The following is a 14061-nucleotide window of genomic DNA, read 5'->3' on the forward strand; positions in this document are numbered from 1 at the left end:
CCCATAGAGAAGCGGAGGGGGAGGGATTAGGGGGGATGTTGGCCTGGAAACCGGGAAAGGGAATAACAATGAAAATGTAAATAAGAAATATCCAAGTTAATAAAGATGAACAAAAGAATTTAGGGCTCTTTCAATTATATGCTATAATTCCTCCTTCCTTAATTTTTAAGTCATAGAGGGCTAAGGATATATCTCACTTTCTCAGTGTGTCTGAAACTGTAGATTCAATTCTTAGTGCTAAGAAAAAAAATAAAAAAATGTGAGTGTGCTGGTACACCTCAGAACAGGGGTGATAGAAGCAAGAGGACCAGAACTCAAGGTCTGAAAAACCCAAACAGAACCAAAACAAGAAATAAAAACAAGAAAATCATAGTAGCCAGAACAATGTCAAATTTATTAAAGGTATACCATATAATCATTCAGTACCCAATGTCACTAACACTAAGGGATAAAGGGTCTGTGTTGGTTTGAATAAGAATATCCCCCAGAGGCGCAAGTGGTACAATTTGAAAGGATTAGAAGGACTAGGAGGTGTAGGCTTATTGGAGGAAGTATGTGACTGTGGGTTGACTTTGGAGTTTAAAAAGCCAGGTCCATGCTTTCTACCTTCCTGTCTATAGATCAGGATGTAGACCTTAGCTATGTTTCCAGCATCATGCATGCCGGCTGCCATGCTCCCCCCCACCCCCGGCCATGATGATACTGGTCTAAGTCTCTGAAACTATAATTCAGTGCCCAATTAAATGCTTTCTTTTAAAAGTGTGGCCTTGGTCTCGATGTCTTTTCACAGCAATAGAACAGTGACTGAGACAGAGGCTTACAATACTTTAATACACAAGGTTCCTTCCTTTTAGTTTGAATCTGAGAGTTGTAAACATCCGTGCTTCCTCGGAATAAACATCGGCATAGCTCCTAACTGGGTCAAGACCTTTGTATAGCCAAGCCTGGTGGGACAGGCTTTAATTCCAGCACGCAAATGCCAAAAGCAGCAGCACTACAATTGTTTCTGAAAGAAAAAGGGAAAAAGAAATAAACCAAAATATAAGAATTGGATACAAACAAATAACCAAAATAAAACAAAAAGCAAACCGAAGCAAAAGACCTTTTTTTTTTTTAAATATATGCTTTAAGGGTACAAGGAGAGAAGGGGAACTAGGGGGACAGGAAAGAAATGACAAATCTTGTTTGAAAAATTCCATGAAACCTAAATATTTGTACAATAAAAAAAAAAAAAAAAAAGCATGTATCTCGAAATGGGACCTGTATATCAATCCTGTAGCCCATTGCCAAACTCAAGGGAATGTCCTGGAAGCAGGAGCTGTAAGAATGTATAGAGGGTGGAGACAAATGTTAAAAAAATGTTCTCTTCTTGACAGGACATGGCTGTCAAAATCCTGAACTCATAATAGCAGTCATGTTTACCTGCTCAAGATCAAGTCAGTCAAAACTTTAACGCAGATGGGGAAGGGGCTCATGGGGCTCCGTCCCTAACAACTGACAGATGATGGCTGCTGGTCAAAGGGGAGTAATTTTCATTGGGGAGATTGTCCACACCATGTAATAGTGGTTCCAAAGTCACATTCAGGAGGGCAGTGCTAGCTGGACTCACTGGGTCATAAAAAACAGAAGGCATGGGGTTGAAAGAGTTTTTAATGGGTGGAAGGGAAGCAGCAGGGGTGGATATGATCAAAGAATTCTTATACACATATGCAATTACTGAAGAGTAAATAAAAAGCATTCCTTAAAAAAAAATAAAACTATCACCGGCAGAGCCCTGAGTTTAGTGAGTCCTTTAAGATCTTAGGAGTGAGGCCACACGACCTTACCAATCTGTAAACAGAAAAAGGATCCCAAGAGGTGAACTTAGAATCTGAGATGCCTTTGATTTCCACACAGCCCCACAACTGCTAATTTCGAAAGTCACTCAGCCTCTGTGGGTTGCAGTAGTTCTCATCTGCGAAATGGGACAACAGCAAAGATCATAGGACATTTTTAAATGAAGATATGAACATAAATCTGTATGTGAGTAAAAGGAGGTGCCTAAAACATATGAATGTCTCTGAAAATATACATTCCAATAAATCAAAAGTTGAGTGATAAAATATGGTAAATATATTGTTGTAAGGCCAGGTGTGACTCATATTACATGCTGCAATCTCAGTACTTGGAAGGCAGAAGCAGAGAAAGGAGGGTTACAAATTCTAGGCTGACTTGGGTTGCATATCAAGACTGTGCCTCAGTAAACGAAAAAGATTAATTAAAAATCCAAAATTCACATGTCTTTAAAATCTAGCACCTTTAAAAAAGATAGGCGGATCTCTGAGTTCCAGGCCAATTTCATCTACATAATGAGTTCAAGTCAGCCAGTGCTATGTAGTGAGAACCTTTCTCAGAAATAAATGAAGTGAAAATGTAAATAGACTGAACAAGTCATTTTTAATTTTCTATATGTAATGAAAATCTGAACTGCTATAAACTTGGTGTCATAGTATCTTTCGTGCCTTTATAAAGAGAAACTATGTTAACAGTTAAACTAGGATGTAAATGTTTTATTTTCTCAGATGAAGTGATGAGAGCTTTACCCAAGCTCTGTGAATACACAGCTTGGGGTGATCCCAGGGCATTTGCCTCTCTGTTCTATTCCTGGGTCTAGGCAAGCCTGGAAGCTTCTAGTCTCCGTACAATCTAATCTTCCAAGCTGACTGATTCAATTCAGCTTCTCTCAGCTTCTGACTGAACTGCTGTGCATGGCCTGATACTAACTTTGGCAACATATTCTAATCTACTGGCACCTCTCATTCTCTGGCTTGTTCTGTCTTCATGTGTGTCTAGGTAGTTCTCTCTGTAACCTGCCTCTGTAAAACTGTCCTGGTCACACTGCCATATGGACCCACCACTTAACCACATACCACACCACCATCTTTCTTCTCTTTTTCTGCCCTTAAGTAGTTTTTCTTCCTCTTCTGTTCTTACATGAGTTGGGCATATCCTATCTCTGACATATATTGTCAATTCTTTCTCTGATTCATCACATTGTCTGCCCCTCATTTCGTCATCACTTTCGAACATGGCTGCTTCCTTCTACAACCAACCTTACCTTCATTGCTAGGGATTAGAGGTATGTACTAAGGGCAGGTTGGTAGTCCAGCTAGATCATATTGTAATCCAGAGTGTGTCTACATTGCATCTGAATCATACCTTTAGATGTGAGCTCTTGCTTGAGTAGCCATGCTCCTGGATTACAATTCCTCTACATAATGCTAAACTGTATCCTGAGTTCAGGAGCATGCCTGTTTTACGGTTCATGGGATATGATAGTGTGCTACATCTTCTCCAAAAGATCTGGAAGTTCTTTTAACCACTGAATCATCTCAGAAGCCTTTGATTTTCTATTTCCTTGGAGTTTAAAAAATTACATTTATTTATTTATACGTGTGTGTGTGTGTGTGTGTACATAAATGCACTATTGAGAGAGTACCATGTTGGGGCTGAAGTACTCAGGTCTTCAGGTTTGTTGACAGCATGTTTACCTGTTAAGCTGCCCCCTCCTCCACCCCATTTTGAGACAGGGTCTCATATGGTGTGATAGGCAGACCTCAAACTCAACTTAAAGCTGAGGATGATCCTCCTGCCTCCTCTTCCTGAGACCTAGCATTAAAAGTTTGTGCAACTACACTGGGTTTTTCAGTGCTGGGAGGCAAGCACTCTGCCAACTGAGTACCATGCTAGCCTACCCCACTATCCAATCTCTGTCTCTGGTGAAGCAGGTTGGAGCTCTCACCCTGCTGATTGAGTAGAGGCTGACAGGCAGAATGTTTACACACACACACACACACACACACACACACACACACACACACACACACGCACACGCACATGACTGAAGTGCTATTTAGTCATTTCCTCTGCCTGCCTCCTATCATCAGTGCACCAGTTAAAGTCACCGAGGTTCTCAGGAAACATGTGGTAGAAATGTGCACTCCCATGGAAATATATTTTACCCAACACCCAAACTATCATGCTTTTTGAAAATTTATCCCTAACCTAAACATATATATTTTTCCTTGAAGAAAAAATTTAAATGAATTAACATAGTTTGCCTATTGTAAACCGAACATAATAGCATGGTACATGATACTAGGTAAATCGTTATACAAAAAAATGATTGCCCTTATTTCCATTTATAGTAATGAGCAACTGCTTAGACATGATGGCTTATTTGTAATGTGAAATAGACAAATATATTGCTGAAGTTCATTGGCCTTTACATCAGACATTGTACCAATTCAATAGTACCACTTCCACATTTCAAGAAGAGAGATAATAAAGACATTGCCTGCAGAGTGTGTACTTGAAGCTACTTGGAACCCCTTTTTTCCTCTTGAATGCTGTAGGCTTTGCTCAGTTTTGGTTTTGGTTCAATATGCAGCAGAGTCAAGTCTCTCACTTCGGCTTGTACGGAGACTTACATGGAGCAACTCTGAATGAGAATTTGGAAGCATGAGCGCATTCGTTCTTATTGCTGTGAAAGGACACCATAGCTAAGGCAACCATAAGGCACCATAGCTAAGGCAACCATAAGGCACCATAGCTTAAGAGCTTATTTAAGGCTTATGGCTCCTGTGGGATGAGTCTCTCCTCATTACACCGTAGACAGCAGCAGGCAGGCAGAAATGGCGACTGGAGCTGGAAGCTGAGAGCTGAGAGCTCGTATATCTAACCACAAGAAGAGAGCTTCCCTGAACATCTACCAACTGGAAACCGAGTATTCAAATGCCTGGGCTATGGGAGGATAGCTTACTCAAACAACCACAGTGAGTTAAATTCTTTTTTCTATGTATTTGAAAGCATGTTTCAACATGAACTTAAGGATGTTTGGGGAAAGAATTCTAGCATCCCACTTCAAGCGTGTGCCAGACACCAGACCTCTCTCACGATGAGAAGCATAGTTTGCTTTATCAATAAAGTACACACACACATGCATATGGATACAGACTGGCTTACTTGGACAATCTTTGCTATTCAATTTGTGTGGCCTCTGTTGACCCTTTTTAACCTACAATACAAGGTTTAAATCTGCATATTTGAATATTTGAGAGAATTCTTGTGACGACTAAACACAGTGATCACTTAGTACTCTCTGGATTACTCTGGAGATTATAAAAGATGGAAAGGGTAATACTTTTCTTACAGTAGTGAGGGTGGGTTGGAGGGGAGTAGTGGAGGGTCTTGCTATGTAGTCACAGCTGGCTTGGTCCTCAATATATGTTTTAGGTTTGCCTTAAACTCATAGTAATCCTCCTGCTGCAATCTCCCACATATTGGGATTGTAGATATGAACCACCACATTTAGTGAAAGCTGGAAATTATCAAATCTTTGATCTCTAGCTTCAGGTTTGCTTTGGCTTTGGATTATTTTCTATAAAACTAAGTCTTACCACAGCTGACCAGAACAACCACACACACACACACATACACACACATACACACACATACACACACATACACACATACACACATACACACACATACACACATACACATACACACACACATACACACACATACATACACACACACACACACACACACACAAACACACGCACACACACACACCAGCAGAAATAGCTTTCCCCCAAATTTTTTGTTGTTGTTGTTTTGGTTTGTTTGTTTTCTTGTTGTTGATGATATTGTTTTCCCTCATGATGAGCTGTGAGCCTCTCACCTTGAGATATCAATGGCCTTTCTAGAGTGACACCTTTTCCTTCAACTCACCCGAGAAAAGCTTAGTCAGTGCAGTAGGAATGACCTGTCTCAAGCAGTCATAATGACGTAGGCATGATATAAGCCTTTTCCTAAGGTACATAACATTAATTCGGTATGGCGTATCTAGGAAATAAGTGAAGCCTGTGATCTGAGATCAGTTGCAATATTATAAGTCTATGGCTGATACAAATTTGAAAACCTTTATGATTTCCACGAGAACCAAGAGTATGCTTATTTTTAGCTGTATTTTGCTCTTCCTTGCACAGACTTCATTCACTGTGTTCCATTTAGTTTTTCTTTCTCTTTCCATGGTGATGCACCGGATGCCCTTCCATGGACAGAGCCAAGGAATGAGTATAACCCCCCTCTCTCCTCAACTGTGGTTTTGCTGCTCCCTCCTATTCTCCTGCATCTAAATTTCTTAACCATATATGGATTCAGTGTCATCTAAGGAGGTGTGTGTGTGGGGATATAGGAGGTAAAGGACAAGGAGAAAACTCAGGGGAAAAAGGAAAGAAGAAAAAAGGCAGTTTTAGTACTCATAACCAACTCCACTTTCAACAGATAGTCATGGTGGGCCTTAAGCTTCAATTTTCCAGAAAGAGCCCAGGCTTCTGGGACAAACCTCAGAAAAAGGGCAGCCAATCTGCAACTGCCTTGGCATCTGAACAGGGACTTACAAGTCCCTATAAGCTCTCTCTGTCTCTGTCTCTGTTTTTGTCTCTCTGTCTCTCTATCTCTCTGTCTTCTCTGTCTCTCTCTGTGTCTCTGTCTTTCTCTCTGTCTCTGTTTCTCTCTCTCTCTCTCTCTCTCTCTCTCTCTGTCTCTCTATCGTGTGTGTGTGTCTGTGTCTTTGTGTGTGTCTGTGTCTGTGTGTCGTGTGTCTGTCTGTGTCTGTCTGTCTGTCTCTCTCTCTTTCCAAAACAATCAGAAGTATACAAAAATCCCATACATAAGCTTAACCAATCTTGACAAAAGGTGACCCAACCTTACCAGAAAATCCCCTAACTGGCTTTATTTATTTTTTTTTATTTTATTTTTTATTTTTTTTATTAACTTGAGTATTTCTTATATACATTTCAAGTGTTATTCCCTTTCCCGGTTTCTGGACAAACATCACCCTCCCCCCTCCCCTTCCTTATGGGTGTTCCCCTCCCAAACCTCCCCCCATTGCCACCCTCCCCACATAGTCTAGTTCACTGGGGGTTCAGTCTTAGCAGGACCCAGGGCTTCCCCTTCCACTGGTGCTCTTACTAGGATATTCATTGCTACCTATGGGGACAGAGTCCAGGGTCAGTCCATGTATGCTAACTGGCTTTAAAAAGGACCTTTGAGCTTCCCTCATGGTCCCCCCCTTTCCTTTGATGGTTGACCCCAGCATGCTGTCAGTTTCTGCAAATAAATGCTCTTTGTCTTTGCACACTATTAGAGTCTAGGGTCTTCTTCCATCGATTCTTGGATGCTTACAATAGTTCTCTAGAAAGGCAGAGTATGAACAATAGGGCTGAGTCACCTCTAAGTGGAGAGAGTATGAAATGTCCCTGTAGCCTCATGGGTTTCAACATGAGGTCCCTAGCTGGAGACCGATTCAGGAATTTGTAGAATTTTCATGAAGTGGGTTGCTAGGCAGTAGGCTCTGGGACCTGTAGTCTGCCCTGGTTAGGAACGTGCTCTCTGCTTCTCTGCAGAGATGTGATGATGTCTGTCCCCTGTCCACACATGCCTGCTGTTCGGAGTTATGATGTCTTCCTTGCCTCTCAAACTATGAGCCGAAGTGAACCTCTTGTCTGTTAGGTCACTCTTTCCATGTATCCTAATCACAGCTTCCAGAAACCCATCTAAAAGAAGTCTAAGCACATTATGAAGGTTAATCTGATTTATTTAAAGTTCATCATCTTAAAACTTAATCACACATAAAAGCTGACTTTACGACCTAAAATCTAGACTAATGTTTGACCAAACATCTGGATATACTAGCTGAGCCAAATTGTCACAGAAAATTAACTATCATGCTGTAGAATAGTCACTCGAAGCAATCAAAAGGACATTTAGACTCTAGAATTAATAAAGAATGCCCCTATATTACAGAAAAATGTAATTATGATTGATTTTCAGTCTGCCCAGAGTCAATACAATGTTGGCTAAAATGTCTGAGGAAATTGCAGGACACAAGCCCCCAAATTAGAAAAAAAATGAAATTCTTGTCTTTTTTCTCTTGAATGCTATTTTTGGGTAATTTCCTAAACTTACATTAGAATCAGCTTTTGACCATTAAAACCGATTCTTTATGGGGCTGGAGAAGTGGCTCAGTGGTTAAAAGCACCAACTGCTTTTCCAGAGGACCTGGGTTCAATTCCTAGCAACCACCTGACAGCTTACACCTGTCTATAACTCCAGTTTCAGGGGACCTGATACCTTTACACAGACACACATGCAGGCAAAACACCAATGCCCATAACATTAATTAACATCATTAAAAGAATTTTAAAAATAACTTATGATATGCCAACAAGATGACTCAGTGAATAAAAGTAACTGCTGCCTAAGCCTGGAGACCTGAGATCCGTGGCTGGATCCCATGTAGAGGTAGAAGGAGAGAATTAACCTTTGGGGATTGTTCCGTGATCCTCACCTAAGTATCATGTCATGTGGTGACCACTGTCTCTCTCTCTCTCTCTCTCTCTCTCTCTCTCTCTCTCTCTCTCTCTCTCACACGCGCGCGCGCACACACACACACGCACAGATAAAATTTATTAATAAAATTTTAATTAATTAACTAATTTTTATTAATTAATAAATTTTATTAATTAATAAATAAAATTAAAATAAATACTCTATTTGGGGTTGGAGAGATGCCTCAGTCATTACAGCACTAACTACTTTTCTAGAGGGACTGGGTTTGGTTTCTATCACCTACACGAGAGCACGCAGCCATGTGCCGCTCAAGTCCCAAGGAGTGTGGTGACTCCTTTCTAGCCTCTTTGTGTGCCAGGCACACACCTTGGCATAAGACAGATATGTAGACACCACATCTACATACATAAAATAAAATATTTTATGTATGTAGTGTTCTGTTTGTCATTTATTTATTTAGTGGCAGTATCTCATGTATGAGATATTGGAGTATTAGAGGCTGGCCTCTAATTTCTTTCTTTTAAATTTAATTTATTTTTTTAAAATTTATTCACTTTACATTCCACTCACTGACCCTGTCCTGGTTGCCCTTTCCCACAACTCTTCCTCCACCCCCTCCCCTTCTCCTCTGAGCAGCCTGGATGCCCCCCTGGGTATCCCTCTACCCTAGCACTTCAAGTTTCTTGGAGACTGGGTGTTTCTTCTCCCACTGAGGCCAGACAAGGCAGCCCAGCTAGTAGAACATATCCCATGTACAGGCAACAGCTTTTGGGATAGCTGTGGTCAAGCTGCACATCTGGTATATGAGGAGAGAGACCTATGTGCAGCTGTATATGCTCTTTGGTTGGAGATTCAGACTCTGAGAGTCCCAACGGTCCAGGTTAGTTAACTCTGTTGGTCTTCCCGTGGAGTTCCTACCCCTTTTTGGGGCCTAAATCCTTCCTCCTATTCTTCCATGAGAATCCCCAAGCTCCACCCACTGTTTGGCTGTGGGCGTATCTGTTTGAGTCAGCTGCTGGGTGGAGCCTCTCAGAGGGCAACAAGCTCCAGTGTGCAAGCATAACAGAGTGTCGTTAATAATGTTAGAGATCGGTGCTTGCCCATGGGATGTGTCTCAAGTTGGGCCAGTTATTGGTTGGCCGTCCCCTCAGTCTCTGCTCCCTCCCCTGTGCCTGGATTTCTTGTAGACAGGATAAATTTTCAGTTGAAAGTTTTGTGGGTGGGTTGGTGTCTCCATCACTGCACTGGGGTTCCCGTCTAGCTACAGGAAGTGGCCTCTTCAGGTTCTATAACTCCAATGTAGTGAGACACAGCTAATGTCACCCCCGTTAATTTCTGAGCCTTAGCTGTGTATTCCATTGAATAGATGAACCACATTTTTTTTTATCCATTCTTCAGTTGAGGGACGTTTAGGTTGTTCCCAGTTTCTGCCGATTATGAAAAAAGCTGAATGAGCATAGCTGGACAAATGTCTTTGTGGGATGGTGGAGCATCTTTTGTGTTTATGCCCAGGACTGGTATAGCTGGGTCTTGAGGTAGAATTATTCCCAGTTTTCTGAGAAACTACCAAATTGATTTCCAAAGTAGTTGTACAAGTGCGCACTCCCACCAGCAATGGAGGAGTGCTCCCCTTGCTTCTCACCATCCTGAACTGTCACTTGAGTTTTTGGTCTTAGCCATTCTGATGGGTATAACATAGAAGCTCAGAGTTGTTTTGATTTACATTTCCCTGATGGCTAGGGATTTTGACCATCTCTTTAAGTGCTTCTCAGCTATTGGAAAGTCCTTGTAAATTTTAAAACAGGAAGCAGGTATGTTTATGCTTTACTTGCTAAGTATATAATTATCTTGAGCCTTGGCAAAAGGTAATATAGTCCAGGAAGTAGCCAAATTCTTACCTTTCTAATGAAAACTGAGGAAGTTTGCTTTGCAAATTCTTCAGTGGTCATATTTGTTACTTTGAGTTTCCTAACTGACCTAAAATAAAGTAGGATGTGTGGAAGTGTCCGGGCAGCTTTCCTGGGTGTGATCCAACAGTCTGCCTGGAGACATAACTATGACACATTCCTCAAAGCCTGGCTTGTTGGTTCAATCATACAGGTTTTGAGTTTAAATCCGGAAAGTAAAGAAAACTGGAGATAGTGATCAGGGATAGGCTGGGATGAGCCGGGCTGTGTAAGCATTGGGTAGGCAGAGCAAGAAAATCAAGAAGTACCATCCAACACTCAGCCCGGTCTTGTTTCTGACCCCATTAATTTACGTTGCTAACCAAATAAATGCAACCCCTCTCATCTTCAAAGCACTTCCTCAAAGAAAACAAAGTTAAGTGCTTAATACCAGGCTGATTCCCAGTTTGCCGATGAAGGAGCTGATGGGGGAGTCTAAAGTTCCGGTTGAGCGCAATAAAGCTGGGATTTACAAAGAAACTCCGGGTCTTGTCTCCACCGGATCACAGCCCTGCACCCTTCCAGCCTGTCCCAGTGAATCAGCAAGAACGCTGGCAGTCTGGATGCCACACGGAAGGAAGCAAGCCTAGAATCCCAAGTCTAGGATTTTTGGCTCAGAGCGGGGCTGCGCACAGGCTCGCTGAAATGGGCTTCAGGTTAACACTAAAGGAAAGGAGTAAAACCCGGACAACAGCGATAGGCTGCTCCTAAGGTTCTCAGTGCCGCTCAGGGAAATTCAAAACAAAGTTGTAAAAGCAAAGTTGATCATTTTGGAGCCTCGCTCAGGAATTCCAGGCTTTCCGTTCTGCACTCTCCTCCCCGCAAGGAAAGCCGTCATTTCTGAAAAAACATACCCAGTTTTAGAGAGGCTATCCGAGAGGCAGGCAGCTTTTCCGAGGAGATCATTTGAACATCTGGGTTTTTCCATTCTGTTTTGTTACTAATTTGCAATACGGTAATGAAAAGGCCTTGGGAGTAAACGCATTGGCAGAAAAAAATGTGCCTCAAAAAAAAAATCATCTTTTGTTTTTGTTTTTATTTCTGTCCCTTCCCCCCCTTAAATATACTAGGCACTTTACCGTAGTAAATATAAATATAAATATCGCAGAGGTATTTCTATGACAGGAAATTTTTGCCGTTATGCACAGGCCCACAAGTTTGGTTCCAAGTTCAAGTCTTATAGCTTCATATCTTCTGCAGCCTCTCGATCCATACATGAACAGAGGTGAAATAAATTACTGCATAAGGCATTTTCCTAGCAATGCAGAGCATACCTCATGTAAATATCAATTACCTAGACTGTTGAGGATAATAATATCCATTAAGAAATCCAAAGATATTATTGACTATTTCCTGCCTAACAGTGTTTTTTGTTTTTGTTTTTTTTTTTTAAACGGAGGAAAGATGTCTGGGGTTACTATGGAAGACAAGAGGAGTTCGTTTCAAAGTTAACCGGAGGCTGTCAAAAGCCAGCGTGACTAAACCAGTGCGGTGCCAGCTTATGAAACAGGGACTAGACAAGTCACCTCACAATCTCCCCTCCCACGTTCACACCCGGAGTGAGGCTGCCTCCTCCAAGTGGGATGCTGGAGAGGCAGCTGAGAAATAGTCCTGCTTGTAAGAATTGCCGTCTGTCATTGTGAGAGCTCTGTGTCCCTATCTTTCTATTCAGACAAGCTGACTGGAAGCTGGACTGGGTCTCACCTGGAATAAAAGCGTTCTTGGATAGACTAACTTGGCAGAGGTTGTGCACAGCCGTAACCTCCCTGCCAGAGACTGTAAGGAAGGGGAGCTACTGTAGCCCGTGCTGCTGGCCATTTCCCGGTGTGCATTGTCTAGGATATCATTCCTTATGTTCTGCCTGTTGATGAATAGCAAATTTGTGATAACAGCAGAAGAAATGGCTTAATTAGTACAGAGCTTGCTGTAAAAGCATGGGGGCCTGAGTTCAATGTCCAGACTCTAAAGCCAGGCTCCGGTTTGAGCCCGTAATCACATTTCAGGGGTGATAAGACAGGAGGTTCCCTGGAGTCCGACTGAATCAGGGGGGAGAGGAGGACTCTGTTCCGGGCTCACAGAGAGAACCTGTCTCAAAAAATCAGATGGAGAATGATTAAGGGTAATCTGCTAACCTTCATTTTCTGATCTCGAAATAAGAATTATGAAAAATATTTCAATGGATATTTCTGTCAAGATGACCAACACAGGAACGCTGCTCAGTTATAAAGTTCTGTCTGTAAGTGCATAGGTGTGTGGGGCCATACACTCAGGAATAGTCTACCTATGAGGGGGATACACACTCTGAGGAAAACCGACCCTCTCTGAAGCCCTTCATTCATCCAGGTTGTAATGCTGACTGACTTGATCTTCTGCACATCTTGTACAGACAACCACATCTGCTGTGAGTTCATGAATGTCATGGATCTTTTGTGTCTAGAAGACACAGCTTTGTCACAGTTCTCCCTGAGCTCTGACTCTCTTTCTACCTCCTCTTTTGTGAAGTTGCTCAAGCTTTGTGAGAAGGTGTGATATAGTTTTCCTGTTAATGGCCGATAGATCCATAGGTCATCCTCTGCACTTTAACCAGTTGTGAGTCTCTCTATACAAAGAAGCTTCTCTGTGAGGGCCAAGATCTACATAGATCTGAGTATAAAGACAAGTATTTAATGACAATTTGGTATTATGTCTTTTGGACACAGCAATAGTATTATGTTATCCCAAAGAGTTATGAGTCATGGCTCTTGGGTCATAGCTACAGCACCAGGAATAAATTGCCATGTGTGAAATAAGTCATAAATGTATTTAAAAAAAATGGTTGGTTACACTGAAAACATCTGGGCCACTATGGTACCAGTGGGTGTACTTGCTAGGGTAGTTGTATCTGTAGGTTACAGTGTTCACAGGTAGGCAAGACAGTTGATGACTTCCCCCCACAGCAATTCCCATAACGCCTTCATAAAGCTAGCCAGATGTGCATAATTTTAAAAAGAGATGTATTCCTTTCCTGTTGAGCTAGAAAGCTAAAACAGAGAAGGTGTAAAAAGTGTTTTTAGGATGATTAGTGATGGGGGTTGGGGATTTAGCTCAGTGGTAGAGCGCTTGCCTAGGAAGTGCAAGGCCCTGGGTTCGGTCCCCAGCTCCGAAAAAAAAAAAAAAAGATGATTAGTGATGGAGAGTGAGATAGACTTTAGACATGAGGTCCTGGAATCATTTTTCAATGATGTTTACAAAGCCTTAGGGTTGGCATTTATTAAAATGTCATTAGATTTTTTTGTCCCATAGTATACTAACCAGTAAGTAGCAGTTATGCTTTGGAATAATATTTCTGGTAATTGACGTTTTGAGTGTGAGATAGTAACATAAAAAGGTGCCCAGGTTCTGAGGCTACGGACCACAACTACCTTTCATATCCAGGACTCAAAAGTTCCTTGCACAGTAACACCAAGTTGAGCAGGAGAGGAGACAACAGAAAGGAATGGCATTGTCCTGCATCTATTTCTTGAATTTTAAAATTTTGTCTAAAAATAAAAATCCTTTGTATTGGTTCCATTAAGAGTTTGTACTTTTGGAACAGACAGAAAGGGATCCTGAAGTTGGCCATAGTGAAGAATGATCACAGTCTCTGTGATCTAGTGGAGAGATACAGGAATTCACGGTCATCCTTAGCAACATTGGAAGCTGGTCTGGGATATATGAGATTCTGTGTCAAAAGCTA

General features: G+C 41.7%; 1 long non-coding RNA gene across 1 annotated transcript in view; it reads right to left on the reverse strand.

The window, feature by feature from the left end:
• Positions 1–367: 367 nt before the first annotated feature.
• LOC108349074 (uncharacterized) overlaps positions 368–14061 on the reverse strand; it is a 47956-nt gene continuing 34262 nt past the window's right edge. The window contains exon 3 of the long non-coding RNA XR_005497556.2: positions 368–1006. This is a non-coding gene — a long non-coding RNA (uncharacterized LOC108349074). The remainder of the gene's footprint in view (positions 1007–14061) is intronic.

This window comes from Rattus norvegicus, chromosome 20 (genome assembly GCF_036323735.1).
Source record: "Rattus norvegicus strain BN/NHsdMcwi chromosome 20, GRCr8, whole genome shotgun sequence".
Lineage (NCBI taxonomy): Eukaryota > Metazoa > Chordata > Mammalia > Rodentia > Muridae > Rattus > Rattus norvegicus.